Source organism: Erpetoichthys calabaricus, chromosome 1 (assembly GCF_900747795.2).
Source record: "Erpetoichthys calabaricus chromosome 1, fErpCal1.3, whole genome shotgun sequence".
Taxonomy (NCBI): Eukaryota; Metazoa; Chordata; class Cladistia; order Polypteriformes; family Polypteridae; genus Erpetoichthys; species Erpetoichthys calabaricus.
In genome coordinates this window covers 113,114,548-113,127,017 of record NC_041394.2, presented here as the reverse complement: position 1 = coordinate 113,127,017, position 12,470 = coordinate 113,114,548, and positions in this window count along the sequence as shown.

Sequence of the window (12,470 nt, the reverse complement as noted above, 5' to 3'; positions counted from 1 at the left end):
TCCCTCCCTCTCTCTCTCTCTCGCTCGCTCGCTCTCTCTCTCTCTTTTGCGAGCCTGGAGCGCCTGTGTGTGTGCGCGCCTCTCTCTCGTGCTGCCTGTGTGTGTGCTGCCTGTGTGTGTGTACGTGTGTGTGTCGGCTCTCTCGCTCTTTCTCTTGCTAGCTGCACAGGAAATGCACAGGGAGAGACTGAACATATACAAACCGAAAGGGAACCTGGCTTGTTCGTATACCAAGTGTGTGGTCGTGAACCGAGGCAAAAGTTTGGCAAACTTTTTGGTCGTAAACCGATTTGTACGTGTACCGAGATGTTCGTGAACCGAGGTTCCACTGTACATTCAAATGATTGATAGATTGATTGATTTATTGGTTCCAAATTTATTAGTTAGAGAAGAGGTTTTATTATAAGATAATCAAACAAGTTTCAGTAAATCAAAACTACAAGATTTAAAGAAGTCTTACAGCTGATCCCATATATCACAAAATCAGCCACATTAGAGGTAATTAGTAATTAAAAAAGATGTCCACTGTGTTATACAGTACAACCCCTTAGTAATTAAAACATAGGAGTTTATCAGAAACCCAGGCAGGAACTCCACAAACTCATTATAAAATTACATTAATGAAGTCTTGCCGAATTCTAAAGAAGTGCTACACATTTCCACACAAGAAAAATTTGATTTTTTTTCTAGTATCAATTATATAAAATAAATATTTTCCAATTAAGTTCAGCGAGTCCAATGGATGTAAAAGTAATTGTTTTCAAATGAACAAAGCTGTAGTCAAGAAAAATGCAGTTTTGATCTTCAGTGATTTGTATTTTTACTATTGTAAAGAACTTTAAGCATATTATTTTTTATTATTTGTTATTTATTTTTTATTATTTATTTTTTAAAAACTGGTAATGTCTACAAAGTTAAATTACCATTAAGCAAGTAAAATATTTATTATTATGTACTATTTTTTTCTTTTATATTCTATTAGTGTTTTGTGGGTGAAAGATACATCCTATGGATGTGCTGGGACGCATCATCAGTGATGTTTCCTGGGTTCATAGGGTGTTTCTGATCTCACAACATCATACACCCTCGCCCAGGTGGTCCAGCCCCCCGATTTGCGTTCCAGCAGCATTAAGCCATGATTCACCTGCCTTAATCCATAGCCACGTGGAAGCTCTTTCTGTTGCCTCCGTTGCAGTCCTGACGGCTGTTCTTTTGAGTGTCCCACTCATGCCCAGCATCGTGTAGACTGCAGTTTATAAACAACCTGTTATATACAGTAGGTAATATTATATCAAATGTTAAAACAGCAATAATCTACATTTTATGACATAAGAGTTTTAAGAAAAGAATCATATGATTGGCTATGGGGGCAGCGCCACTTACAGCTTTGCCTAGAGCAGTAAAAATGCTGGCTGTGGATTGAAATTCCAAGTGGGCTCGCAATGTATGTGTTTAACTGCATGTGTCTTCCCAGCTGAATATTTTTTTTAATTATTATTATTATTTTTTAAGTTTCATGTTTTGCTGTTTCTGTAAATCTATGGAGCATACTGTTGGAAAAAATGACGTAATGTATTCTTTAATAGATATGCAATTCGCTTTAGTGGATCAAATAAATATTTAAGCTTATCTCTTCACACATCGGCTTCAACTCACTATGTGAGAATGCAAGAAGCTCTTGACCCATGAGCCTTCTAAATCTTGAAATACGTGAACAACTGTCCTCTGCACTTGAAATCACATTGAATGAAAATGTGTCAATTAAAGAAATTTAATAATGTCATTTTAGTGTTATCTTTGATGATCTTTTCTGCCATGGAATGCCTACGACTCATCACAAAAAGCAACTTGCCAGTAGACTTTCCGTTTTTCTACTAACAGCAGCAGCAGCATATGTGTGGGCCCTTATGTCTCCTATCCAGGTTGGGTTTCTTAGTGTTTTGCATTATTTACTACAGGATAGGTTCCATAATCTTAACTGGAAAATTGCAGGTAATGAAACAGAGGAAAAGATGAAAAATAATCTTCCACTTTATAATTTGAATAATTAATCTAATTTATCTGTGTTAAATCAATGAATAAAACTATGATTTTGTCTTTATGAACACCAGAAACAAAGGAGCAGGTGGCTAATATATTTTCCTTTAAAATGGAGTAAGTTATAAACATGTCAAGTATTTTTCACAAAAACCTTCTATTTTAGGAGCTGGGGAATTGCAGGTGTAAACAGCTGGAGAGACGTTTTCAGACTGAGCCCTGAAGTCAGTCATTATAAGACAAAAAAAAATCAACACAGCTGTGGGACGGGAGTACATGGAGCGGAGAAGTGGGATCGGCGTAGTGCCAAGTCTGAGTTTTTCATTTACACATTAATTACTTGTCTAAAATAGTCTATTTTTCATGAATGTGATAAGAACACATTTAAGATGATAATCTCTCCAAAAACATGTGATGATCTCCTGTTGAGATAAAGTGATGTTTCTCATTTTGACAGTTGGGTTGGAGTGACGAGAAAGCAATGTCTTAATAGAGATACCATGTGGAAGTCATTAGATGTCTAAGGTTCTAATGTGTTATTTCTCATTCCCTTTAGCAATGGACATATTTAATTTCCATATTTGTTGATATCCCCACCCCATGCCTGTTTCATAGGTGGACTTGAAGGAAATGAGAGTCAGCAGTATCAATGTTTAAAGATCTGCAGATGAATAACTGGAGGATGTTGTGAAACAAGTTAAAAAACGAGAGATGAAAATGAAATCGAAGAATATCATGACATGAATCAAAAACCAGTAACGAAAAGGGCTTGGACAGAAATCCAACGGACCAGGCTTTGATCAAGACTAAACAGGCTAAGGGGGTGGTGGAATAATTTCTGTTTTTCAAAGATTGAAGGGTTGTAGTGTTCATGATTATGTGTAAAAGATTATTTTATTTTTTACAATATATGATAAGTATATATATTTAATTTCACTGCAACATTATGGTTACCCAATAAAATTGTTTTTGTTCATAATCTTTCCCAATTAAACCCATGGACCCTTCCAGCCATCTTATGTGGGACCTCTGACCTTTTCATAAGAACATCTCTGTGATTTTGTGTTTGAAAGCCCTGCCTGAGACAAAAGAACAATGATCAGTTTTATTGATTGGATGGGGTAATGTCCTAAAATCTATGACTTTGGTTCGAAGTAATGTACAGGGATATTTTGTACTTACATTGTTCTTAAAAGAATCAAAGCATACCATACGTCCACAATAGCTCAGTTTCCAGGTAAATGGATTTGCTGTTTCTGGTTGTCCTTCCCAGTCAGCCACATTTCACATGGCTGCTCCCTCATTCAGCAGGTGTATTGGAAGCAACAGGGTGCTTCAGTGTTGTTAACCAAGAAAAGTTGTGTAGCTGGGCCTCGTTAATTCGATCGACAATAAAGCCTTTTTTGTCATTTTAATTTTCTCCTCACTTACCTGCAAAATGTGCTTGCAAGCATGAGTTTTTGGAACTAATATTGAATTAAAATTCACTTGTCAAACTAAATAATGACCAACTTTGTGAAGATATCAGCATTTTCTCTTTGCTAGTCATTTAATTGGTTGTTTCCTTTAAAATTAACTTAAGGGAAATAAGCCAGCAAAAAATGTTACAGTGATTTGAGCAAAGGTCTTTGAAACAGTGTGCTAATGTGACATTTCTCTCCATGCCTTTCCTTTTTGACAATATGACTCTGTGCTCCTTAAAAACAAGGGCATCACAGCCAGGCTGCTTTCCACGGAGGGGAAGTCCTTTTTTGGCTTCTCTTTCAATGAAATCAAAGGCTGCTTTGTTGTCTTTTTTTTTTTTAATTTCAGCACATTTGGCCAGAGACAGAGTCTCCTTGTAGGGTGTCTCTGCTGGATGAAGATCAAAAGGTGCTCAGCAGATCGCTATAAATAACAGACGGTCCTGGACTTTTTGTATATCATCAGTGGCTTGCAATGTCTGGAATTGCTTGGTCTCAAAATGGAAGTGTGGACACTCAACTAAAAGCATTGCACCTCCTTCTATCCAGTAGTTTTGTCCTTTTGTCCTTCTTTGGCTTTGCAACTTGTGTGACCTGATTTTGCATTATGCATTGTGTTTTTTATTTATTTTCACTAGTTCAGACATTATTTGTTGATTATTATTTGGGTTTTTTTCAGATGTTTGCTAATTTTTATTATGAAAAGATGCTTTGTCAGATCACTGCCATTTAAGGAGCAGTCATGATGTTGTTTACCTGTTGCTATGGCAGTTGGGATCATGTAAAGGGCTGTCAACCGTCCTCATTTTCCTGGACATGTCCTCATTTTTAACGTGCCATGGATTGTCTGGGAGGAATCTATAAAATTTTGAAAATGTATGGAATTTTGGCTCCTAATTTGAAAATCCTAATCATTGGTAGGGTGGCACGGTGGCGCAGTGGTAGAGCTGCTGCCTCGCGGTTAGGAGACCCGGGTTCGCTTCCCGGATCCTCCCTGTGTGGAGTTTGCATGTTCTCCCCATGTCTGCGTGGGTTTCCTCCGGGCACTCCGGTTTCCTCCCACAGTCCAAAGACATGCAGGTTAGGTGGATTGGCAATTCTAATTGGCCCTAGTGTGTGCTTGGTGTGTGGGTGTGTTTGTGTGTGTCCTGCGGTGGGTTGGCACCCTGTCCGGGACTGGTTCCTGTCTTGTGCCCTGTGTTGGCTGGAATTGGCTCCAGCAGACCCCCGTGACCCTGTTTTCATTATTCAGCGGGTTGGAAAATGGATGGATAATCATTGGTAAAAACTGAAAGCTGTGCACCAACCAGCATTTGTGGAGGCAGTGCGCACACGTTTTTCCCAGAAGTTTCATGCCTGTTCCGGTAGTAGACAACACAGATATTGATGAGAATAATGAATGTCTGTTCAACTTGGCTTTCACTTCATTTTTTTAATTCAGCTTTATCTTCTTGGTGAGTAGACAGTTCATTATAAATCTTGTTTCTTTCCTTAATTATTTGTAATCCTAATTCACCCTAACTATGTAAATTTATTCAAAATCGAAATTACAATTTCACTTTTTCTATGTGAGATCTTGTTTTCGATTCTTCTTTTCTTTCAGCTGCTCAGTTAAACAAGAAATTTCATACATCCCGGTACAGTCCGAGTCCGAGTAAGTACTGCTTTGTGATATTTTAATGGAAAATATTGTTATTACCAGCCATTGTTCCAAAATGGATTTAAAATTGTAAATGAATGAGTCAAGTATTAAATTTTCAGTTAATTAAAAAAAAAACTCGCACATTTATTCTGTCATATAGATGCAATTTCTTTTTAGTTATCAGTTGATCAAGTAATAAGTCACTTCTTCAAGTAATTTAAGAATATTTTCATTTACACAAATCCAGGAATACCCATTATGCGAAAAGAAAGTGCAAGTTCACAGACTACTTGAACAACAAATATCCTTTTTTTCAAAAGGGCAGAACAGATTCAATTAAGGGGCTAATGCTCACAAGATTCAATTTCAGTAGCATGCTATGTAAAGATTTCTATTCATATTTATCCAAGAGCCCAGATTTACTGAGAAAAATAGCTTCAGTGGAAAAATATAAAAGTATGTAGATAAATGCAAATTAACTAAATTGAAAAGAGTAAAATTAATTTTATTTTACTAGAAGTGAATTTACCATGTGTATCATTTTTACAGGTTTACTACAGTTAAACTATCCAAATAAGAATACAAGGAATGAAGTCTGTTAATTTAAGAGGTTTGACATATTCAAAATATTTAATGGGTTATTAGTTTGCCAGTGACTGTGACTGTGGCCATCATATCATAATTATCGTGATAAACTGCTACTAAAGGTTTATATCATTAAAAAAAAAAACATAAGACAGTATAAATGTGTATTATGGCATCATAGGGAAAGGCATCCTCAAAAGTCCTCATTTTTCGACCCAAAAGCCCACATTTCCAGAGAAAGAGAGTTGGCAGCCCTAATCATGTGATCACCATCAATTATTTAAGATGGCAATGTGGCATATGGAGTGTCCAAGTGTCTGGATAAACTTTTAAAAATTAAATAAATTTACAGTTTGTATCCCTCACATTTTTGATTGGGGTTCATTAGGCTTCAGATCTTTTGCTTTACTTCCAGTCTATGAATTCTTGATTGTGGATTTTGCTTATTTGACAGTGTAGTTTCATATTTGGTTTTGACCTTTCACTAGTCAGCTGACCTCTATTCTGCCTTGCCAGAAATTCCATTTTTCACCTTCAGGTCCATCTTTATTTAGAACACAGTCTGTATTTAACACACACACACACACACACTTTGTGTCCTTTAATGAATAATTTTTATTACCATTCATTACCCTAATTGATGATAATTAAGCACACTCTATACAAAGAAAGCATACATACACTAGTGTTCAAAAGTTTGGAATACCTCTTAATAAAAAGATAAGTGTCTGTGTGTCATCCTGTTGGTATGTCTCTGTCATTCCAACAGATGGTGCATCACATACATTTTTAGTAATAAAATTCATTGCATCTCTCATTCCAATAGATGGTGTATCACAAATATTAATGCTCCTTATATGAATCCCACACCAAATGGTATATAATGGAGACATATGCATTGCATGGTGCACTGAAAACGTTAAACCTGCGGTCTATGTTGATTACTTACATTTCCACCTGTCTTAGACAGGTAGCACAGCTAATCACTTCATATTATTGTAGACATTATTTTTTTATCAAGGTGCCACTAAATTAATTTTAAAATACAGCCAAAACATTAATGTAATATATTGTTTAGCAGCACAAGCAATATAATGATTAACATAAAGAATTCCATTATATGACTGAATAATCGTTATTAATAAGTATACGGTATGGCAAGCCAAATTATAACATTTAGAGAGATTTCAAAATGCATATCTAAAACAGATTATAAGATATCTTTGACATGATACACTCTTTATTTTCAGATACATTTCAAGATATCTTAAAATAAGTCTGTAGTCATTTTGAGGTACATAAAATTAATTTCAAGATATTTCAAAATGACTTCCTGGAGAATTGCCTCTTTTCAACAAAACGTTCCATTTTAAGATTTCTTATAATTATAAATCCACTATATAAGAATCTGAAGCATTCAGACCCCTTCACCTTCACATTTTGTATGTTGCAGCCTTGTGCTAAAATTATTTAAATTCATTTTTTGCCTCATCAAGGAAAGGTCAAAATAGAACTTTAGAAATGTTTGAAAATGTGTTAAAATACATCCTGGAGTTTTGTGTATGATGGGACAAGCTTTACATACCTGGATTTGGGGATCTTCTGCCATTCTCCTCTGCATATCTTCTCGAGAACTCTCAGGTTTGATGGAAACCGTCAATGGATCTCTATTTTCAGATCTTTCTGGAGATTCTTAATTGGGTTCAAGTCTGGGCTTTAGCTAGATAACTAAAGGGTGCTGTCAGAGTTGTCTCTAAGGCCACTCCTGCATTGTCTGTGCTATGTGTTTAGGACCTTTGTCCTGGTGGAGGGTGAACCTACAGACCAGGCTGAGGTGCAGGGTGTTCGGAAGCAAGTTTTCATTAAGGATATTTTGTTATCCCTTAACACTGTCTCTTGTCTTAGTCCCTGCATCTGAAAAACAACACCACTGTATGATGCTGTCACCACCATATTTCACCATTGGAATGGTATAACACAAGTGATAGGAGGTGCCTTGTTTCCTCCAGACAGACACTTAATCTTGATTTCATTAGACCAGAGAATGTTGTTTCCCACAGTCTAAGAATTCTTTAGGTGCCTTTTTGCAAACTTCAAGTGGGCTTTCATGTATCTTTTACTCAGGAGAGTCATCTTTCCAAGAAATTAAACGTTTTGAAATCCCAGAATGCTTTCAGATGTTGGGACTTTCTATTAACACAGGGCACAGCTTGAGGAGTGATACTAATGTAGAATGAAATCTCTTGACTTCCCATTGCATCCAACAGGAGGGTCAGTTGAAAGAAGCCAGGCTAGCTATACCCATGGACAGTGGCATAACTAGAACTTGATGCGCCATAGTGCAGCAAAAATAAATTAGGCCTCCATCATGTGAAATTGTATTAAATCCAATTAAAAATAATCATCAGTGAGATATGCCAAGCATACAATACAATACGATACAATTTATTTTTGTATAGCCAAAATCAAGTGCCGCAATGGGCTTTAACAGGCCCTGCCTGTTGACAGCCCCGCAGTATTGACTCTTTAAGAAGACAAGGAAGAACTCCCAAAAAAACCCTTGTAGGGAAAAAAATGGACGAAACCTTGGGAAAGGCAGTTCAAAGAGAGACCCCTTTCCAGGTAGGTTGGGCATGCAGTGGGTGTCAAAAGAAGGGGGTCAATACAATACAATACACAGAACAGAACAACTCCTCAATAAAAAATAAAAAATAAAAATTTTTTAGAAGTACGGAGCAGAATTTAACAGTAGATGATATCACATAATAAGATTTGGATAATTTTAGACTCCTGGAGACCTCATCCATCAAGCTGCCTCCCCCATTTGGCCATTCCACGGCTGAAACAGCGCTGGGCCAGCCAATCCGATGAAAGGACCCCTCTTTCCCACGATTCCTGCGATCCTCCATCAGGGATGACTTTACCTTAGGCAGGCAAAACAACTTGGCTGGTGGGCCGTGGCACCAAGTGCCACATTTGAGTACCGAGAAGAGAAACAGAATAGGTGAGGGTTAGTATCAAATTATAACTATCATGTTACTTATGTTTTAGTGCTAATGGCTAACAACAGAGATGCAGTCTGTACAGTTAATCAGCAGCTCTAGTCAGGATATGATAAACTGAAGTAGTGAGTTTTCAGCCGGGATTTAAAAGCTGAGACCAAAGGGGCATCTCTTATAGTAGCAGGCAGACCATTCCACAGTTTAGGGGTCCTGTAACTAAAAGCTCGACCTCTATTGTTATTTTATTAATCCTTGGAATCATAAGCAGGCCGGTATCTTGAGATCTTAATGTGCGCTCAGGTTTGTAAGTCATGATAAGTTCCAACAAGTAAGCTGGACCTTGGCCATTTAATGCTTTATATGTTAAAAGGAGTATTTTGAAATCTGCAATAAACTTAACTGGGAGCCAGTGTAAGGATTTAAGAACTGGAGTTATGTGTTTGTATTTTCTTGTTCTTGTAATAATTCTTGCAGCTGCATTTTGGATTAACTGGAGGCTGTATAAAGAACAGTTTCAACATCCAGTGAACACCGCATTGCAGTAGTCAGTCCTACTAGAAATAAATGCATGAATTAATTTCTCTGGATCCTGTTTATTTAGAAAGCGCCTTCATTTCCTAACATTTTTAAGATGGAAGAAACACGATTTGGACAACTTTGTTATATGCACTTTAAATGACATGCTAGAGTCAAAGATAACTCCTAGATTGCGGGCTTATTCAGTGAAATTAATGGGGATTCCAACTGAGTTAAATGATGACAAAATATTGTTGTGATCAGCGTCATTCCCTCCAACAATTAATATCTCTGTTTTATCTGTATTGAAAGACAAGTAGTTCTCATTCATCCACTCCTTTAATTTACTAACACAACTAATTAAAGACAACATCGGAGATGTTGCGGTGCCTGAAGAGGCTCCTTTAGAAGAGCTGTAATGCTTTCCTTTGTTGTGCAGTAAAATTAAACTCATCGTTATCGGACAAGTCGCCGTGTCATTGTTGGTGAGTAACATAATTAATTTTCTACGTACAATACTTATTACATGTACATAGTTTAGTATCACTGTACACACATTTTACTGTATACAATTTTTCTTGCATTGTACGTATTTATTGCTGGTGGCCTGCCTGTCGTAATGGCTGTAACATATGTGATATTGGAGACACTCGATATCTTTAAAATAATATTTAGGTTTTACTCTATATAAACAGTGTGTTTACATACATAATTTCAATGAATCTTACCTAATATCTAAGAGAATACAAAGGGTTTATGCTGTATAATTGTGCGGAAAATGTTTATAAGAGTGTGGGTGAGTTTATAAGGGCTTAAAATTTATAAAAATAAGCATATGAACATATGGTTTTTACTTTCGCGGATTTTCACCTTTCGCGGGGGGTTGTGGAACACAACCCCCGCGATCGAGGAGGGATTACTGTATTATTTCCACTGTAAAACTCCAGCACTTCACTCCCAGATAATCAAGAGAGAACTTTGTGCACGTTCTGCGGCGGTAGGGGGATGGAATAGCAGGCTGCTTGCTGCTTGTCTTTATTGGCACATTTACAGGACAAAAGACGCTGATGGAGAGGTGCGAAGGGATTTAAGGTGGGCTGGATCTATGAGTTTTTTCATAGGCTTTGGTAATTCTAGTGTTATATTGGCCAGTTTTCACTCCAGATGACTTGATTAGCAATTGGTAAATGCCATGTTTTTTTAGAAGCTGTGTTCCTAAGTTTTGCGATAATTTAATTGTATTGATCCTTTTCAAAGTATTATGGCATTTAAGGAAGCACACGTTATTTTGCTGTCCCAGCTTCCTGTAAACAGACAACAGAGAGTCTGACTTTAGAAGGCAGTGAAGATTGGGATATCGGTGTTTACATTAAAGAAAGTGGAACAATAAAACGAAAAAAGGGAATCTCGAGGAGTCATCCTGTGCATAGAGAGGAACAGCAGACGTAGATGTTGTCTGGCTAAACTTGGTGTGGTAGAAAGGGCAGATGCAGCTTTGGAAGAAATACAAAAGCTCCTTTAGTAAGTTTAGACCTTTTGTTTTGCAATTAAATTAAAACAGCCACTCCTTCTCTGAGTGTGGATCGTAAGTGAGCTTTTATTTAGTACAGCAGCTCACATTTTTAAATATAAAAAGAACAGATAAAGAAGAATTTGCCTTCATGGCTTAGTTAACAATAGGCTTGTTAGGTTAAAGAAATTCTTCACCGAAAAGTATTTTTTTTTATAAGTTACTTATTCCATGTAATTCATACAGTGGTGGTTGGTGGTCGATAAAGAAAAATATATTATGTCATATTTAACGGAGAATAGAATGGAAAAAGTTTATGTATAATTCGGGGGTTCTTGGAGTAGGGGCAGTTGAGGGTTGCATTCCAACCCAACTACTTAATTAGAAGCCAATCCTTACTAATGTCAGACCTTACTTAATTTTATGGCTTGGTAGTCTGAAATGTTAGGTTCTTATATCACGTATTTTTTCCTTTCCAAGGATATCATCCAAATGATTTGAAGCCTAAAACAGATCATTTTCAGTCTGCCACATTTTTCTCTTAAATGTTTTATTAAACTGAATAGTTGAGGATGAATTCACAAAGGTGTAAATGGAAACAAGTTATATGGAGAACCGCTGGCTCCTTTGTCATTTGAATCTTATTGCTAATAAGGAGCCATTAAAAACAGGGAATTTTTAAGAGTGAAATAAGCAATTAAGGGTGGAGAACTTTAACAAGCGAGATCACCAAAATGAAGCATCAAAATATCACTTCACCAATATGTGCTTCATCAGCAATAATTGAGTTCACATTAAGAAACTAAGTTAGAACAAAAATCTGCAGCCACTGTGACTGCCCACCTCTGGCAAATGTGATCAACGTTGTACAATGCTAAATGATGTGAAAAACATACATGGGAAATAAAGAACAAACAAACCTGACGTTATTCATGTCGCATAATCAGTTATTCAGTTGTATGCTGCAAATGTGAGAAACGCTTGCTTTTTTTTACTGAATTTTTTGTAAATACGTACTTCTGGGGGGTATTTTCTGTACGTCGCTTAAATCATCCGAGATCATATGCCTCATCTTGGATGAGTTAATGCCAGTGAAACTCATCCGGGATAAGTAAGTTTTTCAAACGCAACGGTGTAGTAGATTAGTCTAGCTGGATCTAATCATCCGAGATGAATGCGCGTGCCCGCACTGATTGAAAAGCCCATATATATTGGGTCTAAAAAACATGATGAGCAAGTCTTTGATATGCTATAACAAAATGATGAAAGAACGGGTGCATTTTTTTTCACACAAGCGGAGCAGGACCTTTTATTTGAAGGACATGAAGAATTTCAAGATTTAATATGCACAAGGGGTAACACTGCAAAAGCAGCCCAAACCAGAAAAGACCGCTGGCAAAAAGTGGCCGACAAATTAAACGCGTGTGCATTGTACTTACTGAAAGCAGTGTTTCATTTCCTATGTGTCAGATTAATTATTATTTAATATGTCATAATTCCAGATCAAACGTGAGCACAAGGAGAACACGGGAACAGGTTAAAGTGAAGTACAAGAATATACTTCAAACTGGTAAATATTGGTATATAAAATTTTAAAGAATTGTTGACATAAAGAATCATATATAATGAAAAGAACGTTAATTTTAAAGCTAATAAGAAGGCAGACAAGCAAAAAACAGGTGGAGGTCCACACGGTCCAGACCTAACCCCTGCAG